The sequence below is a fragment of the Falco punctatus genome (assembly GCF_963210335.1).
Source record: "Falco punctatus genome assembly, chromosome: Z".
NCBI lineage: Eukaryota > Metazoa > Chordata > Aves > Falconiformes > Falconidae > Falco > Falco punctatus.
Window position 1 is genome coordinate 62,409,589 of NC_137586.1, and position 16,670 is coordinate 62,426,258.

The 16,670-nt window shown below is 42.3% G+C and overlaps 1 protein-coding gene across 2 annotated transcripts in view; it reads right to left on the minus strand.

Moving 5' to 3' along the window:
- The window catches only part of MCC (MCC regulator of WNT signaling pathway), a 715,741-nt gene that overhangs the window by 154,867 nt on the left and 544,204 nt on the right, over positions 1-16,670 (minus strand). The window lies entirely within an intron of this gene.

Sequence of the window (16,670 nt, forward strand, 5' to 3'; positions counted from 1 at the left end):
TGGGGGACTACAGGCTGGTCAGCCTCACCTCAATCCCTGGCAGAGTGATGGAGCAGCTAATCCTTGAAATAATTTCCAGGCACATTAAGGAAAAAAAAAAAAATCATCAGGAGTTAGCAGCATGGCTTCACCAAGGACAAGACACGCTTGACCAACACAATTAGCTTCTACAGTGGCACGCTAAATGAGAGGGCAGCAGTGGATATTGTCTGCCTGGACTTCAGGAATGCTGCTGGCAGCATCTCTCGTGAGATCTGCCTAGATGATGTGTGGGTTGGATGAGCAAACAGTGAAGTAGAGGGAAACCTAACTGAATGGCCAGGCCTACAGAGTGGTAACCAGTAGAACAAAGTCTGGCTGGAGGGCAGTAACTAGCTGTGTAGCTCAGGGGTCATTATTGGGTCCAATACTATTTCATATCTTCACTAATGAGCTGGATGCTGGGGCAGAAGGCACCCCCAGCAAGTTTGCTGATGACACCAAACTGGGAAGAGAGGCTGATACACCAGCAGATCATGCTGCCATCCAGAGGGACCTGTACAGGCTGGAGAAATGGGCCAACAGGAACCTCATGAAGTTTAGCCAGGGGAAGTGCAAACTCCTGCACCTGGGGAGGGAGGAACAACCCCAGACACTAGTATGTGCTGGGGGCTGCCCAACTGGAAAGCAGCTCAGCAGAAAAGGACCTGGGAGTCCTAGTGGACACCAAACTGAACATGAGCCAGCAACATACTCTTGCAGCAAAGGAGGTCCATGGTATTCTGGGTGGCATTAGACAAAGTATTGCCAGCAGGTCGAGAGAGTTGATCCTTCTGTTCTACTCAACAGTGGCGAAGCCACAGCTGGAGTGGTGGGCTCCCCAGTACAAGACAGATTTGGACATACTGGAGACAGTCCCACAAAGGGCCACCAAGATGATGAAGGGACTGGAGCAACTCTCACATGTGGAAACGCTGAGGGAGCTGCGACTGTTCAGCCTGCAGAAGAGAAGGCTCAGAGGTATCTCATCAATGTATATAAACACCTGCAAGGAGGGTACAAAGAGGACACAGCCAGGCTCTTCTGAGTGGTGCCCAGTGACAGGACCAGAGGCAATGGGCACACACTGAAACGCAGGAGGCTTCCTCTGAACATCAGGAAACACTTCTTCACTGTGAAGCGTGACCAAGCACTGGAAAAGGTTGCCCAGAGAGGTGGTGGAGCCTCCATCCTTAGAGATATTCAATAGCCATCTGGGCATAGTTCTGTACAACCGGCTCTAGGTGACCCCACTTGAGCAGGGGGATAGAGTAGAAGACCCTGCCAGCCTGAACTATTCTGTGATTCTGTAACGGAAACTGAAATCTCATTATTTAAGAATATGATCATGTAACATTCTGAATGAGATATGACACTTACCATACGCCATTGGCATCGATTATGCAGTTTAAAACTGTTTAAATAAGACATATAAAGAGATTCATCATAACAGACAACACAGAAATAGAGGAAGTTATAGAAATTCTCACAGGAAAGGAGAAAAACTACCTTCAAGAAAAAGAATCAGCATATTTATTTCCATTTTAGAAGGGGTAGGTATTGAAATTCATCCACATGGAGTTTCACAAAGAAAGATAATTACAGGTGTTCACAGGTATTCAGCCCTGCAGAATGCGAGACAGAATCTGTAGATTTTAAAAAGCATGAAAAAAAAAAAGTTCTGCGTTTTACAGAGATCTCTCACAGAGTAACATAATTAATACAGATCTCCATGGCATCATGGCTTGACTGTTATGAATCAATACACTTTTTTCCACTTTGCACCACAGGGAAGATATCCATCAACAGAGGAGGAGAAATAAAGAGATTCTGTCTATTCTTAAAAGTAGCTTCTCCTAAGACAGAAGTAAAGCATCACTGGAAATATTGTAGCAATTTTTTTCCTTCACATATACCAGTCACCTCAATATTGCTGTCATACTGGTACTATTCACAGCAGTTAACACATCATGCTACAGGTAGAGATATATTTTCTCTTGAAGATTTAATGTATTTACCGATTTCATTGAAAGAAACTGCATGCTTATTTAGCATGGGCCAGACCTTCCACCACATCAGTTATACCTGGCAGAACACTGAATTCTGGTATACCAAGCATCATGAAAGAATCATTTATTCCTACAGGAATCAGATTACCATACCTAAAAAGAAAGAAACAGCCGATGAACAGGCAGACCACTATGAGTTTAAATGAAAAGAATCAAGTTCATCTGCACACCAGTTTAAATAAAAAGAACCACCTAAGTCAGTAAATCAGACAACAGCAGCATCAGTAACTTGCAAAAGTTATGCTGTACTGTGCTATGCAAGCAAAAGTGAAAAAGAGATGAAGGGGCAGAAAAATGCACTTATCTCATGCAGATTTAGCAACAGCAAAGGACAGTCCTCAGTACCCCCATTCCTGAGTTGGTACCTGGTATTTTCTACAGATGACAATAACCACTCTGGTTTCTGTACGTGGGCTGCAAAACCTATCTCAAGCACACTGGCCTGGGCAGTCCAAGAACGGATGGTACAGCTGATGTGCCACTTGAAGAATGGTAGGATCAACCCCAACAACTGCTAACAACAAGCTGGATTCTACTACTTAATACCTGCCTACAGTTTAAGAGTAAGCAACCTGTGCAATTTAGATAGGATGCAAAGTGCAAAAGATTATCAAACTAGATGTTTTCAGCCCTCTGAAAGATAACTCTGAGTAACAAACAAGACCAGTTTGGGGTAGGGTTATCTCAACCTCTTGTAGATGAAGGTCAGGTAACATAATGCCTTTGCAAGTAAATGGTACACTTTGGCTTATGGTTGGCAAAGGATAGACTGCAAGATAGGCACCTGTCCTGTTTTGTGGGAACACCAGCTTCACCCAAACCTCTGTACACATGGTTCGGAACGGTACTGGGTCACCAATGAAACAATTTTGGACTTAGCACATAGCACAGTCACGATTCTGCAGTTCTCTGTCATCACAATCACATATCATAGTTCTGTGTTGACAATTATAATTCCATCACTGCAACTAAATAATTTAGGTTTTTGGAAATGTTTCAAAACGGTGCTCTGGCAGATCAGAAGCCAGAGGTGCTGTTATGATTCTAGCAAACACTGAGATATCCTCACATTTTAAAATATACAAGTGACCTATTTTTAAAACAGTTTCTTATTTCAGTTTTAAGCAGATGGCCATTTTCAATAAGCCTGATGCAAATTTCTAATTGGTGATATATTACATTCTAGTGGCGTCCTGGTAATCTGCAATAAAATCCAGCAACCACTTGCTGAAGCATTTCCAAAATTGTACAAAGGTTAGTGATGGTAATCTAGAAAAACTAGCATGCAGTCAATACTACTACAGCCAGTTTTTTAAAAGAGAAGCATGATTATGGTTCAAAAGCCAACAGCTGAAACTTAGAAGTGCTGGATTTACAATGTTAATACAAACATAATTCAAAGCCTTTGCACTACTATATTAAAATGGATACTACAACCGCACAATGTTTTTCCTCCGCACAGATGGGAAGCTTGCATGTATTTCCTGTACCCACTTATATTCAGGTCTAGTCTCCCTGGGCTTCTCTTCCATTCTCCTTTATCCCCAAATCATTATTCCATGGCTCACAGCTAGGCCTCACCCATACCCTTCTCAGCTGTCCTCCCTCCATGAAATCACAGATCCCTATTCTCATCTCCCAGCACAGACACCTTGTAACACACCCAGCTTCTTGCCCAAGGAGTCCTCCCAGTGACCCTTGCTACTCTGTCCCTCTATGCCACCTCCTTACTTCAACTCCTGGGTTCTCCTTCCAGCCTCCGTTGTACTTGTCAGCCAGAATCTACTCTCCTTTGTGCCTTTTCCCGATTTCCAAGTCCAGTTTCAGTCCTTTACAACTTTTAATCAGGAAGTATGATCTTCAGAAATTGACATGGCTGGACTGGATGGGTAAGAGTAGGAATTGCCTGGAGCCAGAAAAAGCAGGTGTCTTCACACCTTGTCACAGTGACTGTAGGCTAACCCAAAACCCCAGGGAAGAATTGCAGAAGACATCCACTAAACTCTGAGATAAAGCAAGCTCAGTGGAAATTTTCACTGAGGAAGCTTTTGCTGCAGTGATCTAGCCAAATCTTGTACCGAGCACTTGGAAACATCCTTGCCTCCTTCCCTGAATACCTTCACAAGATCAATTGAAAAAAACATACAAAACAATCACAGAAATGCTAATACCCTGGCAAATTCCAGCTTCTATTGCAAACCTATGTGGCAGCAGAAAGAATCATCAGATGTTCTTGCATTTGTAACATGAGGAAGGAATTTTCACTAGCTTCATTTGTGGAAACAAATGTTAACATTTCATCTAATAATCTTCTCCAGAAATTCAGCTTATGAAAGACCAATTTCAATGGTCAAAGTATTGCAAGGGCGGAATGCAACCAGAGTTTACATTAGGAGACATCATTAATAGATGTCAGTATCAGTTCCACATAAAAATATTAACTCTGTCATTGCATTACAAATTTTAAAAAAGCTTTATCATAAAGGCAAGGCCAACCAAAATTTTGGAATGTAATGACTATATTCATATAACATGCAAAGAGAAACCTAGTATTTTAACAGGGGTAAACTATGTCTTTCCATCTTACTTTGTCCAATGTTCTATACTTTAATTAAAAAAAAAAAAAAAGTGCTTATTATTATGGTAGCAGCCACTAATAATTAACTGTTCTTCACATCACCTCATTTAGCTGAAAACAGTGTAAGAACACAAGCACAATGACACACTCAAAGCAAGAAGCTCTTAAGATAGTAATGCCAGTAATTCTTCATTCATTGAACACTGATCACGTTTTTATTTGCATTTAGAAATATTTAAAGCAGAGACAGCTGAATATTGCAGAAACAAACATCTGAACAAAGTTAAGTCATGTTTAAAAACACAAATTTAAACACCACAAGCCTTTCTGCTTCAAATTTAGGTTCACTTCCTAAACCTAAATATTTACATGCATATTGTTTTAAAAAAAATTCTGTATAATACAGGCTTGTACTGAGAGAAGTAGCTTTTTCAATGTGCATATCAAGGCAGCAGTTCAACAGCACAGAACAACACTCCAAATGGAATTTCAGACCATGAAATGGAGAAGTGGACTGTGGATGAGTTAATGCCACTGTGGAAACTGTTACCCGTTACCATGACTGCTTTCAGCTCATGTAACAGTAATGTCAGATTCTGAATTCTACCATAACTCTTTGCTGACATCTGACTTTTTACTATCAGTATGTTGGATCTTCAGGTGACTCAAATTGTTATTAATATGCACATACAAGTAATGACTAGCAGTCTCACCATACTAACAATAAGAAACAATCCTTATCAAAATCAAGGCAGGCAAGACACAGAGAAGCAGGTGGTTTTACTCAAGAGTCAACATAAGGAGACACCACCTAAGTCCCAAATAGCTCTGGTGCCATCACTGTTCTACAACTAAGGACCCTCTTCAACCAAGAGGCTGATTTAATGTCTTACCTGGGGGGGGAAAAAAAAAAAGTCATCACAAATAGCAATACCAAAAAACTGAGGGAAAGTAAAACCAATTCATGTTCCCTCTAGAATTTTAGATACCAACTACATGCTTTCATAAGCTTTCACTTGTGAAAAAAACCCAATACTCTCCAAGCAACTTTACAATCCAGGACAGAAATTTTTACATAGGCAGGGTATATCTAAACATACTGAAAAAATACTTCTTTATGTATTTCTTTCAATTTGGCAGGACTGAAAAGACTTCTGTCAATATTTTATTTCAATGAGAAATCTTCATGTATAATTACAACAACAGAACTGGAATATGTAAGACAACTTCCAGAGTCTTAATGAATATTTCTATTCATTAGAGATGGTAGAAATCTAAATATTCAGAAAATACAAATAATTCATGCAGAATGTTAATTTCTATGGCAAATCCTGACATGGGACTGACTAATACAGACTGCCATCACTGTCAAAAGACTATCTTTACCAGCACCAGATCCCCACACCAAACCTCCATCCTTCCATCACCAAGAATCTTTGAATTCAGAGATCATCACATTTCCCTACTGAGTATATACATTGCACGGTACATTGCACAAATTACACTACATGTAACAGAAAAGCTCAAATGGGCTTCTCCATACTACTCAGGAAGCAGACATTCCCAGCACAAGTAAAACCTGCAACTAGAAATACCATACAATGTCATAAAGACAATAAAAACTTAAACATGAGGAAAACCAAAAGCAACAGAAACGCATTTTCTTTTCAATTAGATATCAAACTACTCAGAGTTCCAGAACAAGAACACCTCACTACACCCCACCATAGCTGTCCAAACCCACTACAAAGCCATCCCATGTACCCCCTCTTCATACATATAAAAAGCATAGACACTTCTGCCTTTGTAAACATTAACTCTGCAATCTATGGATTCTTCTTTCAGAAACTTTTGTCTATGTGCTCCTTTATGGACTAAAAATCCATAGATTGCAGAGAAACACATGAAAATACCTTCTGAAAGGAGAATCTTGCCATTTTTCTCATACAGAGCCATGTCCTGCTGTATCCAAGCTTGATCAAAGACAAAAATATATTCTACTTTTCCAACACAGGTTGGAAGGAGAGGAGGGAAAGGGTGATGATATTTATCTCCAAAAATCTCCCAGGAATGAACTCTGGCTTTTTTATCTAGTATTTTATTAATAAAAACATCAAGTCTCTAAAAGCATTTAGAGGATCCAATACATTGTTAATGTTACTTTCACAGCATACATTTGTCTTAACTGATTTTTCAGCCCATAAGCATTTTTCAAATGTGATTTTGTAGGAGCAAGGAATATTAAAATCTCAGGCAGATAAGTTACATAATATTTGTCTTTTTTTCATTAGGAGGCTGCAGAAGAGCATTATCTGTGCTGACAGTGTCTGGGCATTTTGACTAATCTTTTTACAGTGCTTCAATTTAATAACGTCCAAGCCTGGAACACACTCTGTGCCCGATAAGCAGCTCACGCAAATCCAGAAAACAATTTTTCTTTGAAGTCACTATGTTTTTTACACAGGAAATACCAGGCTTTGGTCACACTGTAAATTACATACGTTGATCGCGCCAGAGCTCCCTCAGCTTGACAATGGATTCACATCCATGTTCTAACCCATGTTCCTAAAATGAGCAGTACAGCTCACCGATAACATACCAGCAAACCTGTCTCTTAAACAACTGTAGATGTCAAACGGCCCCAGAAAAGCTGACTTTGCCCCTTCAAAGTATGTTTTCACTGATAAGTAATCAGTAGTAGATTTATGAAAAAGAGCAGAAGCGTATCCAGTCTAAAAGTTGCATTCAGACTTCATGGTCACTGTCCAGGAGCACTGTCCACTACAGTTTCCCCACCGAAATCTTTTCTTTACATTAGGATACATATATCAGTGTGACCGAGACATGTAGTAACTCTTTAAATTGTGTAATTATATTTCACATTCAACGTCTCAGCACCCCTCAGGACAACAGTATGGGAAAACGTTGGGTTTGCAAGGTTGACTAGTACTTCACGAACCCCATTTGAACCAGGAAAGAGGAGAGAGTTTACCCTAAGATTTTTAAACTCTACCCCAGCACCTCTGCAGCAATAAAACTGAGAACACTCTTGTGAGGCTCCAGGTGTTGCTGCTACTACCAGATCAAATTTTTATCCAGATCTCCACTAAAATCCATTTAAGAAAGTTTCTCCTTAAGATCCTTTGATCTAAGCCTAATGGTTGCTGTGCCCACTTTTCTTAGAATTCAGCAGTTCACAAACACTGTTCACCTTTCTGGTTTGTCTACTATTACTAAAGAAATCAGTGTTGCAACTTTTTCGAAGTTAATTCAAAAACACACCATGTTTAATATTTGATAACCACATTCCACTCGGTTCTACTGTAAGGCTGCAGTATTTTAAATGATTAACAATAATGATCTATCACACTTCTCAAAACAGCTTCTGACCAGGAAAAAACATATACCTTCTCTGGCGGCAAGATGCAGTACACTCTTCTAAGTTACAAGTTGCATATGCCTTTCACCCTGAGAGCCACGGCCATGCCCAGTAGCAGAACTGCAGTAGGAAATGGTATTGACCTGCTCACGAGAAGTCCTGGAACCATACTGGCATGCTTGTTGTACAGCCAGAGACCATTCAAGAATCAGATGCAATATTAGGGTGACATTTGTCTGGTACGACCCTCTGATTAGCCATTACAGGTGTGCCAAGTGGGTAATGATGAAGTCCAAACTACAAGATCTGAGGGCAATCAAAAGAGACCTATGGGCCTTGGGGCAGCTGGCTGAGGGATCAGGAGCACAAGTAGGGTTTTCGTCTATCCTGCCAGATGCAGGGAATGGTGGAGCGTGTAATTGGAAGATCACACAGATCAATAGCTGGCTCTGGGCCTGGTGTCACCAGCTAAATTTAAAGTTTTTTGATCATGGCTCAATTTACATGTCACCAGGTGACTGATGGGGTTTCACCTGTCTCAAAGAAGAAAAAGGATCCCAGGTCAGAAGCTCACAGGGCTAATGGAGACAGCTTTAAACTAAGGGTGAAGGGAATGAAACCAAGCTCCTTAGAGATGAGCCCTGGGGCCAGCATGCCAGGGTTGGAGGCAAGATTGAGATGGACAGCACAGCTGAAGTGCCTCTATGCCAATGCCCAAAGCATGAGCAACAAACAGGAGGAGCTGGAAGCCACCATGCAGCAGGGAGACTGACATAGTCACCATCACAGAAACATGGTGGGATGACCTGCATGACTGGAGTGCCGCAAGGGATGGCTACAAACTCTTCAGAAGGGATAGGCAAGGAAGGAGAGGCGGTGGGGTAGCTCTGTATGTCAGGGAGTGTTTCGACTGCCTAGAGCCGAATGATGGTGACAAGGTGAGTGTTTCTGGGTAAGAATCAGAGGGAGGGCCAACAGGGCAGATATCCTGGTGGGTCTGTTACAGACCACCCAACCAGCACGAAGAGGCAGATGAAACATCTACAAGCAGCTGGGATAAGTCTCAAGGTCGCTAGCCTTGTTCTCATGGGGGACTTCAGCCTACTGGATGTCCGCTGGAAATACAACACAGCGGAGAGAAAACAGTCCAGGAGGTCTCTGGAGTGTGTGGAAGACAGCTTCCCGACACAGCTGGCCAGTGCCCAGCCAGGGGAGATGCCCCACTGGGCCTGGTGTTTACAAACGGGGAAAGACTGGTGGGTGATGTGCTGGTTGGAGGACATCTTGGGCACAGCGATCATGAGATGATAAGAGGTTTCGATTCTCAGAGAAATAAGGAAGGGGGGTCAGAAGAAACACTGCCTTGGACTTCTGGAGGGCTGACTTTGGCCTGTTTAGGAGCCTGGTTGACAGAGCCCCTTGGCAGACAGTCCTGAAGGGCCAAGGGTCCAGGAAGGCTGGACACTGCTCAAGAAGGCAGTCTTAAAGGTGCAGGAGCGGGCCGTCCCCATGTGGCAAAAGACGAGCCAGTGGGGGAGAAGACTGGCCTGGCTGAACAGAGAGCTTTGGCTGGAACTTAGGGAAAAAAGGAGAGTTTCCCACCTTTGGAAGACGGGGCAGGCAGCTCTGGGGGACTATAAGGGTGTCACAGGGTTACGCAGGGTGAAGATCAGAGAGGCTAAAGCCCAGCTAGAACTCAGCCTGGCTGCTGTCATAAAAGACAACAAAAAAATGTTTTTACAAATACACTAGAAACAAAAGGAGGGCCAAGGAGAGTCTTCATGCTTTATTGGATGCGGTGGGGAACATTGCCACAAAAGATAAGGAGAAAGCTGAGATATTTAATGCCTTCTTTGCCTCGGTCTTTAATAGTCAGACCAGTTACCTTCAGGGTACTCGGCCCCCTGATCTGGAAGACAGGTATTGTGGGGAGCAGAATGAAGTCCCCACCGTCCAGGAGGAAACAGTTAGTGACCTGCTGCTCCACTTAGATGTGCACAAGTCTATGGGGCCAGATGGGAACCACCCAAGTTGCTGAAGGAGCTGGCGGAGGAGCTCACCAAGACATTCTCCATCATTTATCAACAGTCCTGGCTAACCAGGGAGGTCCCAGCAGACTGGAGGTTAGCCAGTGTGATGCCCATCTACAAGAATGGCACGAAGGAGGGTATGGGAAACTACAGGTCTGCCAGCCTGACCTTGGTGCCAGGGAAGGTTATGGAGCAGATTATCATGAGCACCATCACATGTCACATGCAGGGCAACCAGGGAATCAGGCTCAGCAGCAGGGGTTTATGAAAGGCAGGTCCTGCTTGACAAACCTGATCTCCTTCTATGACAAGATGACCGGCCTAGTGGATGTTGTCTACCTGGACCTTAGTAAATCCTTTGATACCATCTCCCACAGCATTCTCCTGGAGAAACTGGCTGCTCATGGCCTGGATGGGTGTACTTTACACTGAGTGAAAACTGGCTGGACAGCTGAGCCCAAAGAGTGGTAGCAAATGGAGTTACATCCAGCTGGTGGCCGGTCACAAGTGGTGTTCCCCAGGGCTCAGTATTGGCTTCAGTCCTGTTTAATCTTTATTGACAGTCTGGACAAGGGCATCCAGTGCACCCTCAGTGAGTGTGCAGATGACACCAAGTTGGGTGGGAGTGTTGATCTGTCTGAGGGCAGGAGGCTCTGCAGAGGGACCTGGGCAGGCTGGAGCGATGGGACCAGGCCAGTTGTGTGAGGTTCAGCAGGGCTCAGTGCCGGGTCCTGCCCTTGGGTCACACCAGCCCCACGCAGCGCTACAGGCTGGGGCAGAGCGGCTGGAAAGGGCCTGGTGGGAAAGGGCCTGGGGGTGCTGGGTGACGGCCGGCTGGGCAGGAGCCAGCAGTGTGCCCAGGGGGCCCAGGCGGCCAGCAGCACCCTGGCCTGTGTCCCCAGCAGGGTGGCCAGCAGGACCAGGGCAGTGACCGTCCCCCTGCACTGGGCACTGGTGAGGCCGCCCCTCGAACCCTGTGTTCAGGTCTGGGCCCCTCACTGCAAGGGGGACATTGAGGGGCTGCAGCGTGTCCAGAGACGGGCAGCGGGGCTGGGGAAGGGGCTGGAGCACAAGCTGTATGAGCACTGGCTGAGGGAACTGGGGGTATTTAGTCTGGAGAGGAGCAGCCTTGGGGGATACCTTGTTATTTTCTACAGCTATCTGAAAGGGAGGTTGTAGGCAGGCAGAATAGGTCTCTTCTAGATAACAAGTGACAGGACATGAGGAAATGTCCTCTAGTTGCACCAGGAAAGGTTTGGATTGGATATTAGGAAAAAAGTTTTCACTGAATGTCTGGGTGGTGAAGCACTGAAAAGGCTGCCCAGGGAGGTGGTGGAATCACCATCCCTGGAGGTATTAAGAGAGTGCATAGATGTAGGTCTTAATGACAAGGTTTAGTGACGGGCTTGGCAGTCCCAGGTTAATGGTTGGACTTGATGACCTCAAAGGTCTTTTAAATCCTAAATTATTCTATGATTTACTTGCTGACTGTCTTAATGCAAACCCAGGAAGACAAAACAAGTGTCTGATATTTAATCCTAATGCAAAACCTGTTCCCTGTTCCATCAGTGGTATTTCCTCACAGGTATGTGCAGTGTGAGTGTGAGCTGATGCTTGTTCGAAAAGAACAAGATCACACATAGGAAAGTACCTCAGGGTGGGGATTGCCACTGTTGAACTTTTCCCTTGCCAGAGGAGCTTGGCCCAGTATCCTATTTTTCTGCTGATTACCCACCTTGCCCTGCAGATTTACTCAGTGGCTTCATGTACACAACTTAAAGCCGTGTAGCCCCTCTTTTTTCATGTAATTATTCTTCCACATAATTGTTTTCCTCAATGTTTCATTTCTAAGTGTAGCAGTAGTGAGACACAAATCTTAAAAGAAATGCAATATTATCCTACTGTGAAATTATTTTTAAAATTCACAATTTAACCCCTTCACATTTGGCTCTCTCTTTACTTGCTCACATCTGGTATTACATATAAGATTTTGGTGCAACACTTCTAACTGAACTCACAATTCTGCTTCCTACACAAATACAAACTTTGAATCCTACCTTCTCTTCCCCCAAATTTTAAATACCCCATTGTTGAAATCAACAAATTACTCATTTTTCCAAGACAAATAGCCCCATCTGCTTATTTCAGTCAATGCAAAGGGTTAAAATATATGTAGATACATCTAATGCTGCAAGCCACAACATTCGCATCCTAAACACTTGACTTCCAGCACAAAGGAAGAACCAGGCGGTATAAGGTATGCACCTAAGGCAGCATTGTATCTTCCAATTTTGCTGTGCAGAAAAGAACATATCCTTTTTAGAGGTTCTACACCATCAATTTATACAGCAAGTGCTAAAAGAACAAAATAAACAATCACATTATACAAATCATCTGCATCTAAAGTGCTGAATGTATTGGAACACTATAATACCAGCCCTGATTCCACCACAAAATCTCTTAGGCACAGTTTTACCATCAGCAAATTCACAAGGCTCACTTTAATGAAAATTATATCTGAGAACATAATTTAGCTCTTAATCCAAAGATATAATTTAGCCCTTAAGTATACAACTGAGAAAAACATCATAAACCTCAGTACTTCTATTTCCTTCATGTTCCTACAGTACTAATTTAAACTGTCTCAGAATTAGGCATGGGCATTAACTGCTGACCACATTTAACCCAGTAAGCGTACTAGGTCAGACCACAGATCTCCCTACCTAAGCACACCATCTCAACAATAGATGGCCAGGGGAGTGTATAAGAAGCTATTATGTAGTCATACCTTCCCAGAATGCTGAAGCTTAAAGCTAGGTAGTGTCTTTGAATTTAGAAGAAGAAAATATAGATGAGACAATCCAGCTCCTTCTAGATAAACACCTCTTTCTGCAAAAAACCCTGAATGAATATTTACAAAGCATGTAAATTCCAATTTAAAGTTTCATTTTTAACTATGTAAAAAACAGTCTGTAACTGCAGTTTCTGTGCACTGAACTGTTTACCTGTACATGTTTTCAGTAAAGCCAGTTTTAAAGCCGTGATGTTGGCTTTAAAAAATATGCCTTGTGATTCAATTAAAGTTTTACAGTATTGTATGACTAAAACTCAAAGGGATGCAAAGGGCACTTACCTAATTTGGGTGTCATGTATTGCATACAAATTACATCCTTCCTTGACCAAGACTTAAAAAGCAAAGTCTAAAAATCACGTTAAGCTGTAACATTTACAGGTGAAAGCTCATTTCACAATAGTTGAACTGAGCTTGTTTGGACACTGTTACTTATTTACACAGGTACCAAAGGCTGTTGTACATTCTCGTGCAGTTCAGCAACAGTCATCTGCAAATTCCATATATTTTAATTTGCCTGTCACATATTAAAAACCCCAAATCTAACATTACCACCAAGAAAACCCTGCTGTGTAAGAACAATGCTTCTTATACCTCCCCATGCAGTTACAACACACTGGATCTACCATGCGAAGAGCACATTGGCTAATCCTTCTTCAAAAAGAAGAGCAAGTTGAAGGGAGAGAGCACCAGAAGAAACAGGGCAGTATGTATTGACACATGTATCATCAATAAACAACACCTTGAACTCTGGAGCCAGGGAACCACAGAGCTTGATTTTTGTAGAAGTCTGACTGACCTATGACACAAATCTGGTTTCTTTTTCTGCTTTCTGCATGACCTTTGGATGGGGGTAGGAGGAGTAAATAAAGCCTATTAAGATCTCTGTTTACCTGGACAAAAGTTTAGGAAGAGCAAATATCAATCACACATAAGTTTCTGCAATCACACCATGTCTTGAAAAAAGAGATGCCTTAATTTTTGCCTGTTTCCCAAAGAGAGTTGTAAATCTCAAGTAGAAAGTTTCAACACAAATGGAACGAGTTGCAGTAATTTAATTTTCTATTTTGTCTAATGTATCCATTCAAGAATGCATTTATTGTATCTTCAGGGCTTTGTAGTTTTCATGTTTCTTTTACATAACAGTGGTTTCATGCCTGGAGCTCCATGTACTGAGATAAAGAGATCAAGGCACCTACACCAAAACCCACTGTGCATCATGATGAAATCACAAAATCACAGAATGGTTTGGGTTGGGAGGGACCTCAAAGATCATCCCGTTCCAGCCCCCCTGCCATGGGCAGGGACACCTTCCACCAGACCAGGTTGCTCAAAGCCCCATCCAACCTGGCCTTCAACACTTCCAGGGATGGGGCATCCACAACTGCTTTGGGAAACCTGTTCCAGTGCCTCAACAGTCTCATAATGAAGAGTTTCTTCCTTATATGTAAACTAAATCTACTCTTTTTTAAGCCATTACCCCTTGTCCTGTCACTACACACCTCTGTAAAAAGTCTGTTATATTTGCCACTCAGGCATATACACTGGTAGCATCCCACTGTAATGTGAAAAATCGAGCTGACTGTAGAGATAGAGGTGCAGGTGAAAACACACTAAGACAGCAGTCATTTAATCAAATTCCTTTTGTAGCCAGTTCCAAATTTTCCCATTGTTTAAATGAACACCATTTGATCTAAAATAAACATGGCATACAGAAGATGCCGCCAAAAAGGAAGGAAAAGGGGGAGAGCAAGACAAAGAGGTGAGAAACAGATAGATAAACCATGGGCACAGCCTCTACCCAGGGCTCTCTATCTTCAGTCACAGCAAGCAAAACGGTGCTGGACACCAATAGGAAAAGGCTAATATGAGCATACAAATTACAGGGAGTTAGTTGAGTAATTAACAGTAAGCGGTGAGTAACTAACTGCATCTCAGAGTACTTGCATATCTGCTCCCCTATGGCAAGTGGAATATGATGCTCCCGTAAGGCCCCCATGTTTCATTCAGAACAGACTGTTTCATCCAAAAGCATCACTGAAGCTCACCTGGCCCTCTGAGTGGCTCAGGCTAAAGCACGTTCACACAAGCAGCTCAGATGACACCAACGAAGACCAGCAGCAAAAAAATTATGATTAGTAGCTGGGGAAAGCTGGGAGTGTAAGATCTTCCCTGGTATGCCTGTAGCCGGAATGAGGCCTATTTCTAACTCACTTGTAGTGCCAGAGTACAAATGTGAATTCAGCATTAAAGTAAGTTTGTTGGAAAAATCAAACAAAAAGCCCTGCAAAAATGTTGCACAGTGCACAGTCACAGACTTCTTTTAATATTTCCCATTTTAAAGCATCAGAAGGAAAAGGTATTTCTTACAACAAAATTCTTGCTTTGTGGATGTGTGAAGTAAACTTCAACAAACTTCAAGGTAGCGGTGCTACCAGTCAATACTGCCTGCTCCAAACAGCAACCCAAGTATCAGATCTCTGCAACACTCCATAGTTCATGTGATCCTGCACAGTCTCAAAAATTAAATGTTGAGGGAACAGAAAGCAGTGATCAGTGGGCCATCAATACAGCCGCTGCCAGCAACACTGTAGTGGACTCCTAGCAAAAGTAACCTGGGCTTTTAGCTGAGTTTATGAACTTCACTTTTGCTGCATTGCCATTACACAGTTCATAAGCAATCATTTGAAAAAGTTACAGAGCTAATGAAATTGAAGTCTTTTGTACTTGAAGAAGGACACATACGAAATTTCTTTCACAAGAACAGCTCAGTCAGAAACCTACTGCTCCTTTTGCAAGGCTGCGTACTGCACTTGCTGAGGTCTCACACATTTACTCAGCTTCTCCCTACACTGTTGTCCCCCTCCCTAGCCAACCAATTTATTTTCTATTCTCTTTACTCGGTACAATTAACTCCAGAAATTAACACTTTCATTCTGTCAATCATGTCCTATCCAATATTCCTAAAAACTCAAACACATAAAGTAAACAAAGGGTATGTTACAGTAAAAGGTGTATCAAAGAAATGGGCAAAAGGGAAAGAGAAGCATTTCAGTTAAACTGGGACAATAGACTGCAGATTCAATTTTCTACAAAATGACCTTAATCAAATGCTTGGAATTTCATAGCATAACTAAATTAGTAGCTCTCAGTAAAGCCATAAGGATGATATGTCTAAGACATTTCAGTAACTGACAAAATACGTCACTTCTAAAATATTTATTAAGCATTTGCATAACATCTGATACAGCTTTAATTTCAGATTTATTAAAAACACACACACAATCATGTTATAAAAAAACCAGGCATACCCATAACTATAAGAAATAACAGCTTACTATGGTTTCCAATTGAAAAGCAGAAAGTTTCCCATGGCTTGTTTTCTTTTAGGCAAGGAAGGAAAGTAACCTAATTCATCTAACCTAAAGAAACAACATCACCTTGGTGAATTACAAGCAAACACAACTTCTGCCAATGTTGTTGTCTTACCAATAAATATTTGCCATCTTCCACTCACCTCACTATCCTCCTAAATTAGTCACCATCTGCTTAATCTCCACTGAGATCTCCATATTTCACCTACTGCAAAGACGAATGTTGGGTATAAACATAGCTCTTGGGAGGCAAGGTAATCTCCGCTGCAGGATAACAGGAAAAATGTCTCTACATGGTTTACAATCATTTGCTTTTCACCACTTATTTGGAGTAAAGCAGCAAAAAAGTTCAGGTCATTTCCTGACTGGCA